We start from the raw sequence: 18003 nt of genomic DNA on the forward strand, positions 1-18003 counted from the left end.
GCCGAAAACCACCTCAGGTGCACAGAGCCTGCCCCTCACCTCCAGTCTGGTGTCCCAAGGCAGGGGGAAGCAGGGTGTGTGTGATTTGTGGCATTTTGGGCATTGACAGGCCCTCCAAGACCAGTTTCCTTCTCTGCTTATACCCCCTGCTCTTCGAAGAGCATGACTGTAGCATTAGCTGCTTTGCCACTGGGCTTTCCTAGAGGTGCCATGAAATCATAGTTGCAGAAGGGGTTAAGGCATATTCCCTGCTGCCCGAAGCGTGCTAAGCACTTAGAGCTGCCCAGAGCACCCAGTACTCACACACTTTGAGTATTCAGGTACCTTGGGGACAGATCTGGAATTACAGGAGTCAGTTACAAAGCCCTGTCCCTCCCTGTTATTTGCTAAGGGTGTGCTTAGCTGTTACTTCTCCCACTTCTAAAGCAGAAAGTCCAATATAGCCCTTAATATCTAAGATGCTACAGGTTTTGTTCTGTGGTTTTAATTTAAAACATCATTTGAATGCTCTGTTCAAACACCGTGTGTTAGAAGTGGATGCGGCTCTTTTTAGACTTAGAGCTCCAGTTACTTCTGCTCTCGCTCAGCGTTCTGAAAAGGAGAAGATGAAAAGAAATGTTTCATTTTTATATGTGGGAAAAACAGTTCAAGTGTTTGGGCAGCCATGCCTCTTCACTCACCTTCAGGAGGAGGCGTTTAATTTTTCCCTTCCACTTCTTTGTGGAGTCGGCAGGCGCAGAGCACCTTGATCTGAGCACTGTGAGATCTGGGGGCAACGAGTTGTTGGGATTTTCATTATTTTAATCCCTTATTAAAATTTTATGCTGGATAGAAATGAGACAAGAAAGTTCTTGGGTCTGGTTTTATGTCTTTATTCACTTTGTTATGTGGCTTAGCTTTGAAACTACAATATTGAAGCTAAGGGTTACTATCTATCTCTTATTTATTCATTCTAAACTTCCCATTCGCTCCTTCTCAATGCTGTGATGTTTAATGACAAACAGCCTTATGCAGATTTTGGGAAAAAGAACGAAATAAAAACAACAGCTTTTTAATGTTTAGTATTTTTTCCATCCAAGCTGCCTTGTGGATTTTAACATGTGACAGGCTCCGTGCTGCAAAGCACTGAGATGCAAATGCCTGAGGTTCAAACGCCCTGATGCCGCGCTCTGCAACAGCTCCTTGCATGTCGGGTCAGAGCTCGACTTTTAAAACTCCCCAAACAGGTATTTATTCACACAACACTTCTATTAAAACTCTGAACGAGACTTCAAGGTCTGTAAGAAAAATATGTGTTGGGAATCCTGTTTAAATGACTTCTTATAGGTACAGGCATATGGGCTGGAGGGGCAGCTTGGAAAAATCTGCATCTCTGTCGGTAACAGCATCATTTTACTATGTACTTGGTGAAGAAAAAGGAACAAAAGGGAATGGAAATATTCTTTCAGATTTAGACACTTCCTTCAGCTATTTTTGAAACTAATATAAACAATAAAAATGTTGCTCATAAACAATTATGTTGCAACGGTGGTAAGTCTAACATAACATATTTAAAATATTGAGTGATTTACTCTCTTGTCCTCAGAAACAGACTGTGTTTTGTGTCCTAAAACACATCTCATTCGCTTGTTTTTTTTAAAGAAAACATCTCCACCACAAAAAGATTATTAACTCCACAGTTAAACTGATGTAATTGAGCTGAGGATCAATTTAAAGACTAATGGAGATCAGGTGTAACTTTAGAGTCAAATACTGTCTGCCCTGGATTTATTTGCATTTATATTGTTGTAAAAAAATACAGTTCATATCTGTGTACTCAAAGTTTTTCTTGCGATGATACAAAATAAATAAATAATTAAATATTAAAAAATTATTCTCTCCTGCTGTGGTTGGTGTGTGACTCAGTTGGAGCCAGAGGAAGATTATCCTGCACATCCACCCTGAGAGCTGGGAGGGGAGCTGGGAACTGGGAGCTGCGGAGGGAGGTGCTGTGAGGGGAAAATTGAACCATGGCAGGGGCTTGTTTTAAGATTTTGTGTAAAATTAAGTTCTTTATTCTTGTTATCAAGAACTTTAAATTCATGAAACTTTTCAAATGTCCTGTATGTCTGAATCCAGGCATCGGGGCACTGTTTACAGCTTGGAGTTTAGCCACCTGGTGTCCCTAAAAATTCTCCCAGCAATTGCAAGCAAGGGAGAAAAAAAATCTTCACTCAATGTGTAAATAGATGTAAAGTTCTTTGTGCTATTTTTCAATGATGCTTCTAGAGAACTAATAGTAGGCTTCTTCTCTCACAAATATTTCTATGAAAAACCTACACTAAAAATTGAAATGTTAGTATCTTGCAAAGGTATCCCTTTGCTTGCAGAGTGCCAACATTTACAAGGGAAAATCATGATAATGTTGATTCACACTGGGCCGGGGCAACTAAATAAATTGGAAAAATCATTTTATGAAGCAGATTTCTGCCTTGGTTCTTTTTATTAGCTTGGCATAACAAAATCTTACCATGCAAAAATTAAAAATAATAAATGGCATAAAGAGGTTTTTGAGAAAAATTAATTTATAGCTAGTAAAGTCAATACAATTATTCATGTTTTTTGTTTTGTTTTGTTGTTTTTTGTTTGTTTGTTTTTTCCCCTCAAGTTATATTTGAAAAGAAGTTACATTCAGAAAAATCGCTGGGAACATCTCAACGCCAGGGAAATCACAGATAAAGCAGCTACTCGCCTTCATTCCTTGCTGTTACCATGTGGTGGCAGCCTAAGGCATGTCTTCGCCAGGCATGTTCAGCTTTGTAACTGCAATCAGAAAAAACCCTGCTCTTCCAAATGTTGCTCTACTGTTGTTTTCTCATTGCAGGCAGCAAGGGACTTGCTTGTAAAAATGCTGAGCCATATGCCCCGTCTCCATAAGTACTGATGATTCTCTTTTAAAGAAAGGTGAGAAAAAAAAGGAAGAGGTGAGATCAACATAGGCACATAGCGTTCCAAAGCTGAAGAGAATCTACCAGAATAGTTTTGAAAGACCATGGATACTGTGCCCTCACTCTCTGTTATGGTTTGATTGAACCTTGACTGAAATCTTTGTACTAATTGCACGAGCCATTCCCTCTCTCCCTGTCTACCACACCCTGCCTTTTTTATTTTTCTGTTTGCATGTGGCTTGGGTTGGTTTTGCACCCCCACAGACCCTCCTGCTCCTTCCCCAGCCCAATTCCATTTCAGTCTCCAGCAACAAGCAGCTTTCAGCCTTAGACGTGGAGAAAACCTGTTTCAGGCACTGTGTTCTGCTCCTGGGCAATGGCAGAGAGGTCTGTATGATAAATTTGTGGCTGCTCCCTTTGTCTTTGTGTTAGGTTCCCTATGGAAACCGTTAATAGAATTTAACAACAAAAAAGGACAATTTCTCTTCAGTTTTTAAACATCATGAAAAAGTTGTACTGGCTTATTTCAGATCTCACACCCATAGAGAGGGATTAACTGTTTTTAATTGTATCAGCTCATGGTGTGTTCATTTTGGAACATCAGTTCATGTTATCCCTGCAATATCTCTCCCTCCAGACACTTAGTTTCTGCCTTTTACTTTGTCAGCCTTCATAAGGCAAACTCACTGCCCATGATCATCTTTCAGTCTTTGCAGCATCTCTGTAATCATCCCAATCTTGTGTCCATGCTCTTCTAGAGAATTTCTGCTTTCATCTAGCAGTGTGGTATTCTTAGCCTGCGTATGTTAAACATTTCTTCACTCAATTTAATGCATATTTAATTCTTTGAATTCCATTTCTGTACTTTCCTTATACATCCTATTGCAATTCCTTGAATTCTCACCAGTGTTCACTAGGGCAAAGAAACAAAGTTAGTTACCAATGTGCCATCAGTTAATGGCCTGCTTACCTTCATCTCCTTTATACTCACTAACTAAAAGGTTTAACAATCCTAATTTTCTCAGATTTACACTGAACATTTCTTCTCCCTGCCCTAATTCAGTATAGGCTGATTTAAACCATCCTCCAATATTTTGTTTTGCTCACGGCGCATCACTCAGTTTCCACTCCACGTGACAGTAATCACATCCAAACCAAAAAAGAATTAAATAAACATGACGTTTCGTGACATGCTGTATCAGATGTTTTCCTGAATTAAAGGAAACCACCCACAGCTTGGGAACCCCTGCTAGGCACTTCACCCCCTTCTTCCTTTGAAGCCGGGAAGCCGGGCATGGACCCGTGGTGGAAATATCATGGAACCCAGCCTGTTCTTCATCCCAGAGTGGGCACTGCATATCATCTTCCACACCTTCCTGTGCAGGTAGCTAACAGTGAGGAGGGTGTGTGCTTCCAGTACCACCACGTGTCCAAATTGCAGGGTGTCAGTGTCAGCATTCACGTTGCCTTCGGCTGGGTGTGTGCCCGCCCTGCCTCCCTGGTGAGCAGTTGCCACCACCATAGGTTTGTTAGCCTCAGTGGGGGAAAGGGCCTGCGAGTTGATTGTTGTTGGGGTGGTCAAAGTGTGGGGGGGAACCAGCACTTCCCAGCAGTGAAGGGGCCAGGGAGGGGAGGAAGGAGCCCTGGTGCCCACCTCGGGGAGGGCCGGAGGCAGCCCCGAGCCGCGCTGCGTCTCGCATGCGTGCGGCTCAGCCCGCGCGGCTCTGCCAGGAATTCCATCAGGACAGTCACGTCGTGACCATGTGGAGTCAGTTACCCAGTCACAGTAAATTACTGAGGAAAGGATTTCATAATTAAAAAGGACAATAAAACTAAGAGCTTTCCGCAATAGCGGAGTCCGGAATTACAATGATGACATAGGAGAAACAAGAAAACAATTAAATTGGGGCTCGGTTTAAGACTGGGCAGCACCTCTCCAGAAGAGAGCCTGGTCCTGTTCTCCCTCCAGCAGCCTGCAGAGGGTCAGAAAAAAAGGGGTGACAAGAAAAGCAGTGAGAAAGAGAAGGCAGAAGAAAGATGTTTCCTCTGTCCTTGGTGGTTAGACAGGGAACAACAGTGCCCTGCAGCCACCAGATGAAGAGTAGGGCCCGAGAGTTGGTGTCAGCTGAAGTGTTCAGGGAGGAGGAGAGGCATATCTATGAGAAAAGACATCTATGAGAAGGCATGAGAGAAAGCAATGCTAGCAGTGAATGTTACGAGCACAGCAAGTCTCCTCCTGGCCCCAGTGCACAGACCCACCACACCCTATGGAATAACTGTATTTCAGGTGATGTCCATCTTCCCCTGTGTCTGCTGCTGTGCTATCTGAAAGCCTTTGTGCCAGCTGGCTTTGAGGCACAAAACTAGATTGCTTTCCAGGCAGGATGTACAACAATAGTAAAAAAAAATAAAAAAAATAAACAGGGTTGGACTCCAGTTGTCCTGCAACAATTTGCTTTTTGCCTCACTCTCTAGAACATGGCCTGATTAGGTCATGCCAGGCCCTCAGCAGTTCCCCCTTAACCTACCTTAACCTGAGCCTGCTAGCCCCGAGCCGCGCTGCGTCTCGCATGCGTGCGGCTCAGCCCGCGCGGCTCTGCCAGGAATTCCATCAGGACAGTCACGTCGTGACCATGTGGAGTCAGTTACCCAGTCACAGTAAATTACTGAGGAAAGGATTTCATAATTAAAAAGGACAATAAAACTAAGAGCTTTCCGCAATAGCGGAGTCCGGAATTACAATGATGACATAGGAGAAACAAGAAAACAATTAAATTGGGGCTCGGTTTAAGACTGGGCAGCACCTCTCCAGAAGAGAGCCTGGTCCTGTTCTCCCTCCAGCAGCCTGCAGAGGGTCAGAAAAAAAGGGGTGACAAGAAAAGCAGTGAGAAAGAGAAGGCAGAAGAAAGATGTTTCCTCTGTCCTTGGTGGTTAGACAGGGAACAACAGTGCCCTGCAGCCACCAGATGAAGAGTAGGGCCCGAGAGTTGGTGTCAGCTGAAGTGTTCAGGGAGGAGGAGAGGCATATCTATGAGAAAAGACATCTATGAGAAGGCATGAGAGAAAGCAATGCTAGCAGTGAATGTTACGAGCACAGCAAGTCTCCTCCTGGCCCCAGTGCACAGACCCACCACACCCTATGGAATAACTGTATTTCAGGTGATGTCCATCTTCCCCTGTGTCTGCTGCTGTGCTATCTGAAAGCCTTTGTGCCAGCTGGCTTTGAGGCACAAAACTAGATTGCTTTCCAGGCAGGATGTACAACAATAGTAAAAAAAAATAAAAAAAATAAACAGGGTTGGACTCCAGTTGTCCTGCAACAATTTGCTTTTTGCCTCACTCTCTAGAACATGGCCTGATTAGGTCATGCCAGGCCCTCAGCAGTTCCCCCTTAACCTACCTTAACCTGAGCCTGCTTAGCTGCAGGCACTATGAAGCCTCTTTGCTCCATGTCTTGTCTTCTTTTTTAAAATACAGATCCCCTGAATCTCGAGCCAAAAGGTGTATTAGGTAATGTCAGCTGCTTGATTTGCATGTGACAACCTTTGCTGACAGCCGGTACAACAGAAAAACGCTTGCTCGAAATGCAAAACCTTGGTTGTTTTAAGATCCCTGTCATTTAAGATATGGTCATCTGCTGTCTGGGATAGAATAGCTGGGACAGTTGTTCACCTCTGGAAGGTGTCAGAACTTCACAGGGCGTTACACAGATCAGGAGACATACATTTTATCCCCACTTTTTTTAATGATGAAGAAGGTACAAAGCACAACCCCATTCTATCCTCTAAAATACTCAATAAAGATGTGTTTGTAAAGTATTCTGAATTTCTACAAATTAAAGCCAATAATGGATAAATATTATTGTGATGCCCCTAGGTAGTCATTGGGTGCACATTCTTACAGTTTATACTATAATAAAAATGCTGATTTTACTTGGGAACATCTGTTTTTTCCTTTGTTTCCTGGACTAAATGAAAGACCTAATCTGAAATCCAAGTCTGGAATTAATCCTCACTTTTTGTGATGAAAAGGAGGTGAGTTACCTCCCTACCTGACCACTGGTCAGCTGGGCAAAAGAGATAATTTGGCTCATTTCTTGTTTTGCCTGTGGAGAATTCCCTGCAGGCCATAGTCCTTTCCATACCATGAGAGACTGTCCTACCAAGTGGAAGAACATACCTGTCCACCAAGAGCATCATGGGAAGAGATGACCTCTGTAAAGTCCTGCTATTAAGTCCTAAAATGCTAACTTATAAATTATCTAGATGGCTCATCTAAAACAAAAACATGCAAAATAAGAAGATACATATAATTGGTTTCTGAACTAGTAAAAAGTGCTGGTTTGCTGACAATCAGATAGAGCAAGATCTTCTGCTTCAGAACTTCCCAGGGCATCCCACTGATGCCAAAGAAAGTGGATTTTCACCCACTGAAGTGGACTTGATTTATGTTAAGCTCTGTTTTTCATCTGGTGTAGATCTGCACCCACTGTGTTTTCTTTTGCAGTATCACAGGTAAATGAAGCCAAAGCAAAACAAAATGAAAGGCTTGGGTCTGAACTAAGGTTTACTTTGAAATCATCAATCAGAACTGGCAGGCACAAAGAGCTCAGACTCATATATCTCAGTGAGCATGGTCAAACAGCAGCTGAGGTTCACATTTACAATAAAACATGAAATCAGAGAAATACTGATTATCTCTAACGACAGGTCCTATTGTTGCTGTCTATCCAGCCTGTAGCTGCTGAAATCACAGAATCACAGAATTACAGAATTATGGAGGCTGGAAAAGACCTCTGAGGTCTTCAAATCCAGCCTATGACCTAACACCACCCCATCAGCTAGTCCATAGCACCAAGTGCCACATCCAGTCTTTCCTTACTGCCCTAACCCATTAGGACAATATTTAGAGCTCTAACTGTATTAAAAGATATGACATCTATTTTCCAGACCACCTGACATCAGAATTCAGGCTGATTCTTGTGCTTTGTGCTGTTATTACATCTTAACAGTTGATAACAATTACCTTGTTAATAGTTCCTTTTCCAGATGCACTGTGGAGTGCCTTTAAATTCAGTTTTGTGTAACCAGTAGTTCTAACATCTACATGAGAAAAGTGTATAACAAAATAAGTTTTTTTCCTTGATCTCATGGACAAGTGTTGCCTGAAGACTCTGAAGCATTTGACAATGCATCCTCTCCCGGATCAAAGAAAGCTCACATCTGTCTCTCAGCTTGGCATGGTCATTTAAAACATCCCCTCCCTCCCCCGGCTCCAGAAAACAGCTCTAAGACAAAACCCATACACAAAACCCACTAGAATTCATACAAATTAATTTTTGTTGGCATTTAAAGCAAATTCCATGGAACTGACCACAAGTATTTGAAATCTCTCTCCTGGGTAATCGTAGTACAATGGGACTGGAAAGGGAACAGTGCACACCTGGATATACAAACTCTCCAAATCAAAGGGTTAAAAACAAGGGATCATTTGTTCTTAAGGGATACAAAACCCGTATTCACCAAACAGCTGCTGTGCCACTTGAAACAAAAGCCTGCAAGTGGCAGGTTTTAAGGCAAAAATATGAGCAGGAGGGAGCACAAAACATCTCTGATCCTCACATACCTCACAGCATTAAATCTCCCTTTTCCTTACACTGGTAACAGCTCAAGCATTTAGTTCATCTCTTTTTGCCCAAGAAGTTTCCCTTCTTCTTTCAAACAACCACAGCTGACAAATACTGCCAGGGCTGAGCTGTGTCAGCTTGCGCTTGCCTGGCCCCCAGTGCTCTCTGCAGATAGAAGGGTATCAGTGCCTGGATTGTGACCACTGTCGTTAAACACCTTAAAGCCTATAAGTAAACTTGCCTGTAAATCAAAAACGCAGAGAGTTTTCTCATTTCATCAAGTGTAGTTTTACTGTCTGCTGTCACCACAGCTGTCAGCAGGATGCTTAACTGCTCTAATTGTCTAAGGGCTCATTCCCTCACCCTAACTAATTGTTTGGATCTGCTAATCTGCATCCATCATCTGTGAAGGGGCTAAGGCTGTCCTCATCTTCCAGTTTACAGGAATCAGCTACAGCAAGTCTGTCACAGGATCTGCAGGGTTTGCCTACTACCCTATGGTGAGACCCTTCCTTGCAGTTGGGCAAGTGATGTTGTCTTGTGAGCTAGTGAGGATAAGAAGGATAAAATCCTTAGGAGTTTAGTAAATCACAGCAGCCACACCAACTGTGACTTAACAAGAAATATAGCACAGTGAACAACTGCACCACTGTAATATGTAACCTAGGTAGCAGTGGATAGAGGGACTACACCAAAACTTTATAGAGCCAGGCCCTTGGATAGACCTTGCTGTATTTGCAATGTGTGTGTGCCTTTTTAATATTAAGTATGAAAAATTAATGATGTGAGTATTCATTGCTTCTGTACATCAGATCCTTTTTTTTTAAATGACTCATTGCATTGCAAAGGACTTTCATCTCCACTTACTTATACAACTTTCATACAGTGTATAGCACTTCATTCAGCCAAATGTTTATCAAAACCCATTTATTTAAAGATCCTTTTCTGCATATACTGTTTACATGAGGAATGTCATCTTTTCATGTGTGGAGTTTTTTTCTTCTTCTTCTTTTTTTTTTTTTTTTAATATCCTTGGAAGTAAGGCTTGAGATTCTTTAGGCTTTTCTGGTCATTCTATATGAATTTCCCTTGAGTTTGTGAAATATTTTTAATTAATATTGAGCTGAAAGTATGTGGAGTCTGTAAGCAGAATTCTGGCTTGAGGGGGGACCATCCTCCAGTCAGCAAATCCCAGGTTGTTTTTCTTACAAGGCACAAGTTACTAGCTGCTGATCCTGCACTATTCAACCAGTGCAGAAAAAAGGCTTGGTCAAATCACAGAAAACTATTTTTGTGACTGTAAGTTAGTATCAAGGTTTATTTGCATCTGTAAAATCTAAGCTCAGATATTTCAATCTGCCTGAATTCTGATTCTTCACATAAGCCTGTTGCACAACTTGGACCTCTATGTGAAATTCATTGCATATATTTGCTCTGGTTTGTTGTCAAGTAACATCTTTTGCCATGTTTTGCCTGTTCCCTTTTGAGCATTGTCTTCTGCTGTTGCTTGTCCTCATTGCCTTCTTTCCCCTAGGCCACAGCTGCCTTGAGTGCCTTACTGGGGCTGCTGAGCCAAGCTGGAGAAGACAAGCACCAGCACAGCCTTGCTGCTGGCTGCAGAAATGCTGATTACCAGCTACAGGGATGGGAAGGATCTTGCCAGATAATAAAACACATGAATATCAGTTAAGATCTGTGGCCTTTGACACTCTACAGTTCCTCCAATTAAGTCTGTGCATAGGTTTGGGCATAACCACAAGATGCTTTATCATACTTGACCCTCTTCTTTTACATTCCTCTCCCTTCCAGCAATTGGAAAGTCCTGCTTCAAGGAGGTTACAATTTAGTATGTGTAGATACAGTGAATGTTACATTAAGGGAATACTGATAATTCATAAACCCCAGTACTGACAGGTTTTTTTGAAGGCCTAAATTTAAAGAAAGGTGGAGAATAGAAATAAAGAAACTATAAAATTCCTGTTTCAGAATTGGGGAATGTAAATATTGAAACCTCACACTTAAAAATATTTAAAATCAAGGATTCTTCTTTAAAGTTATTCAGGTAAAATATTCCTCTGTAGACAGCAAAAACAGGTAGGGTGTGCTACATTTGCCTGAGTGAAAAAAGATGACACAGGGTAAATGGGCCCTTAATCTCAGCACTTCAGCCACGTTCCTGAAGTGTGATGGGATGGCTTTTGCCCTAAGAGATTAAGTGAATTGGTTTCACACAGGAAATACATGGCAGAGCCAGGAAGCAAGTTTACTGCAGAGCCTTACTTCTAAGACAGGACCTCATAAAATCAGTAGCCATCCATAGCCAGGAGATGACCTGTCCTCTCCCGCATTCACTGTTTCTCTGTAGATGTTTATTTTCAGGGGAAGTGATTATAGCAAGCTCTGTAAGACCTCATTCCTCATTTTATAAAGGTCCAAATCTTAATAAGGGTACAATTATGAGAAAGGAGGTTTTAAATGATCCAAGCCTGTGCCAAGTAGATGAAGGAATCTTTGAAGTGATCCCACCTGTGATTTATATACTGGCTAAACCCCGAGTTTCAATCTAGATTTCCTCAGCAAATCTCTTAAATCAAAAGTTTCATTGCATTGCAGTTCAGGAATTAATCTGACTGTGAGACTAAGGGGAAAAATATTGTATGGCAGAACAGTAAACTGCTGTTACTCCAAAGTTAAACTGAAACTAAAGAAAAACATGCTTTGCATTATTAGTATGATAGGGCTTTAGCCAGCCCGCAACTTCCTCCTGACTGTTGGCCTGCACCCTTGTTCTCAGGGAGGTTTCTGATTTTGGCCAAATGTTCACTGAAACGTGTCCCCCCCTTCATGGCTGGAACCACAGACTCCAATCAGCCTAACACGAGGACAGAGCAGCATTTTTGATTGAACTTAGCCAAATATTATTGTTATATTATGTTTCATAATTACTTTGGATCTTCTTTCTCCTTGCAGTAGAAATGTATTTTGGCTCTGCAGTCACAAAATCCTGACACCTCAGATATAATGGCTCTTAGAGGACCACAAGGAGGCTGTTGGCCTCTTTTTTTTAACCCAATTTAGCAGAACGTTTTAACAAGTGCTAAAACTCATCTCTTTTCAGCAAAATGCATTGGGCAACTTGTGCTAGACCTCAGTGCAGCAAGGCCCGTGCTGAGTGCTGCAGACTAATGGGCTCCATCTGAGCCACTGTAGCTTCTGGAAAGTGAGAGACTTGAACTTTTTCTGGCAAAGGAAGGACCTGAGCCCCAGTCTTCTCTTCCTGGGAGAGTGCCCTGACCACAAGAGTGTGTGAAGCATGGTGATCCTCCAAATGCAGGATGGGTTGGAAAGAGCATTACAGGAGCAACCCACATTCCTAAATCCAGTAAAAATTTAAGAACCTTAAACCTTAGGCATATTCATCCAGAATACGGAGGAGATTCCAGACTCTCTGTTTAGGGGCCCTCAGTGTGTTGTGAGTTTTTCCAGCTCTTCATGTGTATGAAACCTTTTTCCTCATCTTTGCTCTGTGAAGTCTTCTCCCAGAACTGGGCTCTGCAGTCCCTTGCTGGATCTGATGCTCTAGTATCCCAGGTGCAAAATTATGGTAATGACATTTGCAGACCTGTCACAGAAATGAAGACAACCACATAGGAATCAAAAACTTTTATATTCAGCAAATAGATAAAGACTTCTTAAATTAGCCATTAAAGTTTCTCCAACTATATAACAGGTCACAAACTCTTACAATTACCTTTAATAATTTACTATGCCAGTCTTGATGTCTGTAGTAAATGACAATACATTTTTTGGTACGGATGAACAGGCCAGGTCTGTAGAAAACCCCAACCAGTCAGGGTCAACCTGATCTGTACATATGTGTTACATGCATAAAAAGCATTTGAAGCAGCTAAAGGTTAGCTTTTTGCTTTTTGCTTTATTTTCCAGAAATCTAGCAGAATATGGCCAGGCAGGGTTGTGCTGCTGAACTTAGCATGAAGTCTGTCTCTTTTCCCTGAGAGCGGGTAGATTGAATGAGCATGAGAGGAGATAGAAGATAAAGGAAGGAATATGCAGGTGCAAGGGACCTTCACAAAATAGGCCTAAATATTACAGCTGCACTGCCTTTGATCAGTAGTCAAACCCTAGAAACATTTTGTGCCATCCACTTAAGGGAATAAATTTTGAAATGTCAAAACAGCTTTGTAGGATCTTGCTACTGCTGTTGCATTAGAGAGAGGAGTCCATCTTATCTCTGTTTTATTAAATTCTGCTTTCCTGTGAGCAGAGTCTCTTAAGGATTCCTTGACACTGTTTCTCTTAGGATTGTATGAATGTGGACAGATTTCTTTTCAAGTCTTCTCATATATCACCTGCTGCCTTCCAAACTGGTCAGTGTCCTCAGTTGTTATTACTGTGGGAGAAGCTATATAAGAAAAATCACAAGTACAAGAAAAATGAAAAATCTGGGAGATTTGATGGCTGGAGTAGTTGTGAGAAACAAAGTGCTTAAAGCTGACAGTAGCTTTACATTCAGGACTTCTTTGTGCAGGACTTCAGTTAGCATTGCATGCTGTTTGCATGCTATTAATCTTATATATATTGCTGAGATGAATGAGCGTTGTTATACAGTGTTTATTCATTCTTAACTTATAAGTCCCTGGATATAACTTTCCATGACAAATTAGAACATGCTTGAATGACACAAAACCAGGTTTTTCTTGAAGATGTATTTATACACATTTCCTTATGCTTCAGTAGCAGCAAGTATATTGATTACAGGGCCATTTTAGTGGCTTTATTTTCCCATGTGAAAATTTAGAGTTATTAATTATAATGTATTTAAAAGGCACAGAGGAGCAGAGAACCTCAGCTGCATTAGCCAGTAATGTCTGTTGAAGCTGCAGGCTCCAGTTGCACTTGCAGCTCTGGTGCCTGTGATGGCTGCTGTGCAAAGATGCAGGAATAACTCACTCACTTTTGAAAAATAGGAGTAGTTTTCAAGTGCTCTTGCCACAGCTCAGGTTTTGAAAGGAGGAGGTGAAACGTAAGAAGCCTCAACACTCTCACCACCAACACAGGGACTACTGATTTGAAGGAGCTTGTTACCTGGTGGTTGCTGGAGAAAAAAAGAGGAGCTACATGGGCTGTTGCTTTTTTGTTGGTGCTGTCCTGACAATATTTAGTGTGTGTTTTCTCATGTATCAGCAACATATTGGTCCTAGATAGCCAAAATGAGACTGTCTTGCCTTAGTACAGCTGGTTATCTATCCAGGGTACCAAATTCTTAAAACACACTGCTCCTTCTGCAGCTCTGGCTGCAGATCAAAGAAACATGGAATCATAGAAGGACATGGGTTGGAAAAGACCTTTAAAGGTTATCTAGTCCAGCAGGGACATCTTCAACATTAAGTTGCTCAGAATCCCATCCAACTTGGTCTTGAATGTTTCCACGGATGGGGCATCTATCATCTCTCTGGGAAACCTGCTCCAGTGTTTCATCACCATCATTGTAAAAAATGTATTCCTTACATCTAGTCTAGATACTGGCATGCTCCAGCCTATTTAGCCTGATGAACCTCCTTGGTTGAGGTGACTTGTGTTTGTTTTTCAGTGCTTCTACTTCCTGTTTTAGTCTCTTCTGAGCTATGTCTCAGCTTAACACTAAGAGGGAAAATGCAAAGTGTTTGGTGCCCAGTATTTTTAACACAGATTGAATACTGTTGCATCTTAATGTATGGGGGAAGGGAAAGCCAGAATCTTAAATGAACAATCATCTTGGTTTACTTGTATTATCAACATGGACAAGTCAGATCTATACCAGGCTACTTTCTCTTTTTGGCCTACTTGGGCTCTTTCTGAGCAGCAAAAAAGCTACCAGTGGAAAACCAGCAGGCCCCGATTCGGTGAAGCGTGCTCTGTGCTTGCTTAAATCCCTTCTGATTCCCTAGAACATGGATGCTGGATGCAGAGAAGATTCTGTGATAGGCCAAGTCACTGTCCTCAGCAGACCTGCTGCTTTTTACAGGGATGGTTGACTTCATTGCAGATCTGAGCACTAGCATGTTCCTACGTGATAGGTGTTCAGTTCTGTGGCTGTCCTAGCAGTTTATTTCTTATTACACTAGTGGCATAGCTCAGTGTAAATAAACAAAGCCTTAGTTTCCTGGGAAAAATGATGCTTACATAGCACTTACAGTTCTCAAAGAACTTCTGTTCGATCTCCACACTAATGTGGTTTCACAAGAAGACTGAGATTATTTTATTGCCCCAGGATGCCAGGAAATTTTCATTTGACTTCCTCAGATCTCTAGGATAAAAGTGGGACAGTAAAGAAAAGAATTCCCTTTGCTGTCTTAGATTTCTGTTCTTCAGGAAAATATGTTATGTTTTCTAAGATCTGATATTCTGTAGTTTATTTTTAACTTAGTGACAGTATTATTTTACTTTTCTTTTTTTTTTTTTTTTTCTTCTTCCACAAAGGAATATCTTGCCCTCTGTTGCTTCCTGCTCCTGGCCTTTTATATAGGCTTCTTTTTCTGTGTGGAGTGTAGATAATGCTTTTCACACTTCATTGGTTTTATGCAGTCTGTGCTTCCTGATTTTGTAGAAAACAAAGGAGCCAATAACCCATAAAGTGTAGAAAATATGGTTATCATTAATAAACTGCCAAGTAATCAATATGAGACCTTTCAGTTGGTAGTGTCCTGTGAAAGTTTTGATGCTGGTGAAGATCTTCAGCCAGCTGTTAGCTAACAAGAAGGGATATAATGAACACTTGAGGAGTAATCACATCTTTGAAAAAACAACAGCAAAAAAACAGAGCAAATCTAGACTGTACATTTTAACCCTACATGATTTTCAAGGGCAAATCCTTAAAAAATTTTTATTCTCCTGCTCAGTCAAGCCAAGTTCTAATGGGATGGAAAGAACCAGGCACATTTTACTGCAGCCTGGGTTGTCTAACCATCGGGGGGCATTTATGGCAATTGCTGCAGGAGTACTATGCCATGGGGAGCTATTTCTCATGCCTCTTACTGCTCCTCCAGTTCCAAAGGAGAGTCCTTTCCATGCTGATACTGATTGCTGCAAGGAGCACGGGCAGCAGGCACAGAAAGTGACATGAGTACATCCATCAGAAGGGTGATGGAGGCAGGTTGGGTCACTGCTCTCTAGCTCAGGACATCTGAAGGCAACATTGTGTTGCTGAGGTAATACAAGGGGGTCTTGGAGGAATTCCTTCTGTAGGTTCAGAAAAAAACACCATTAAATCAGGGCATATGCTTTAGAGACAGCTTGAGAGAAAAGAAAGGATACTGCAAATAAAAAATAAACCACAACAAACCAAACTGCATTAAGACAGAAGTTATGTTGTCTTAAGAGCACTATCCCATGTTAGCTACTACTGGTCTATGTCAGCACTTGTTCCATAGTTGCTTAATTTGGACAAAAACTGTATTTATCTTGATAAATGTTTTTTTTACTTGTCAAGCTGAAGTCAGAAAGCTCTTGGATCTCTGTATGCCCTTCTCCTAAATATCAGTTTTTCATTGAAGTCTTCATAGACCAATCTCCTGTGTTTTTGGAGGAGAATGCCTCCCAGCTTGCTGCAAGGAGAGTTGCACAGGCTGTCTTCATCGGGTGTGAGAGCCCAGCAAAGCAAGGCAAGCTGTTTTTTGCTGTAGGAGCTGGATAAGTGAGGTGATGGGTTGTGGTGTGTTTTGTTTTGTTTTTATTAAGAACTCCAGCAGTCCCTGGATGTTGGCCTCAGCTTTGCCCTTTCCTCCCACCCTTGATGTCAACCCAGCCCTGGACACCCTTTGATGACAACTCAGTTGTGCTTGAATGCTGAGGAGTAAGAACCTGTAACCCATCTGCTGAGAAATGCACAGAAGTACTTGGGATGAATTAGCAGAAAAAGTCTTGGGTCTCTTTAATTTCCTTCCAAGTTAAATCAATTTGCCATTGGCCCCACCAGGCGTGAAGTTAGCTCAGTCAGGAGTGTTTCTAACAGCCCCTCTCACAGGCTCCAGACAGAGGCTTTCAACATAATACAGCCAAAAAGGCTTTCAGGTCAGTTTCTTTTACAAAAACACACTTGTTGTTGACTTAAACATTCTCCTGGAGCTACACTGTGCTCCTGTGTGGTCACCTACCTTGTGTCACAGCCCAGACCAGAACAAATGATGAATAGCAAGCTTGGAAGAGAAACGCTCTGTTCCCTGCTACATGCCAGAGCCCTCCCCACATCCCTTCTGTGACAGCATGTGCAGCAACCAAAAACTCTGGGACACAGACCTGTCCTTCTCAGTATTCATTCTACACCATTGGGTTTCCTCCCATTTTAAACGTCTGTGTTTGTTAATATAGTAATATAGTGAGTCTCAGTCTGGGCTTTTGTGAAGAAGTATGAGACCAAGATCTTAGCTTGTAGAAAGGGAATCAAAAGGTGTGCCTGTGAGTCATGCACGTTATGTCCTGATTTGTTTTGTTTTGTTTTTCTTGGATTTTGGGGGTTTTATGTCTTCTTCATCATCTCTTTTCTTACAATGTCTGGTGGATTAGTTACAGATAAAAACTCAGCTGTAATATGAAAAATACTGTCTGTGTTTTCACAAGCCTTTCAGTGTCTAAGTTTTACAAGAAATTAAAATCCCAACTTTTACCCTTATAATAGCATGATCCTACCCTACCTAAAATCCATGCCAGGCACTCTTTCAGATAGCATTCCTCTCTGCACCCCTCATTTGTGTACAGAAATGTCTGGATCATCTCCTGTCTCCATCAGATTTAGTAGCAGAGTGCTGCAGTGGGACTTCTCACTGTAACACCAACCCTTCCTGCATATATTAGTTCTATTGATTTCACTGAAATCACATTCTAAGTTACTTGCGCTCCTCTGTTTTTAAGAAACGTTACCAGTGTATTTATTTGGTATTGCTAAAGAGACTTGATACAAAAATCTTTGGCAGAAAGACTGTTAGGACCTAATATATTACTTACCAAACTGTTTAAAGATAATATTACTTCTCAAAGGACTAGATTTCTTCCAGGCAGCATCTTTTGCCCAGGGATCTCGTTATCCAAACAAGTCTATGCCTTTGAAATGGAAATATTCTTTTGAATAGCTGTGTTAGGATTTCCGTGGGCCCTGTAAGATCTGTCCCTTAATTTCTTATGAGAGGTGGGTTCAGCATCTTTCATTTCTCAAGGACTGGGTTATGGTCTGATCTGGCTTTACTTCTATGTCTTAGGCTGTTTGTCTTTTTATTGAAACAGTGGAAGAAGGGAAACATTTCACTGTACAAATGAAAGAGGTATAAAGTAGATAAGGTACGAGTAGACAAAAATATTTTTCATCTTGTAATCAGTTATCTTTTTGGTAATTAAAAAACAACAACAAAGAAACAACTCATAACATTTTGGCCATTAAATTACATTGTTTTATAATGA

This window comes from Chaetura pelagica, unplaced genomic scaffold, assembly GCF_000747805.2.
Source record: "Chaetura pelagica isolate M959 unplaced genomic scaffold, ChaPel_1.0 scaffold170, whole genome shotgun sequence".
Lineage (NCBI taxonomy): Eukaryota > Metazoa > Chordata > Aves > Apodiformes > Apodidae > Chaetura > Chaetura pelagica.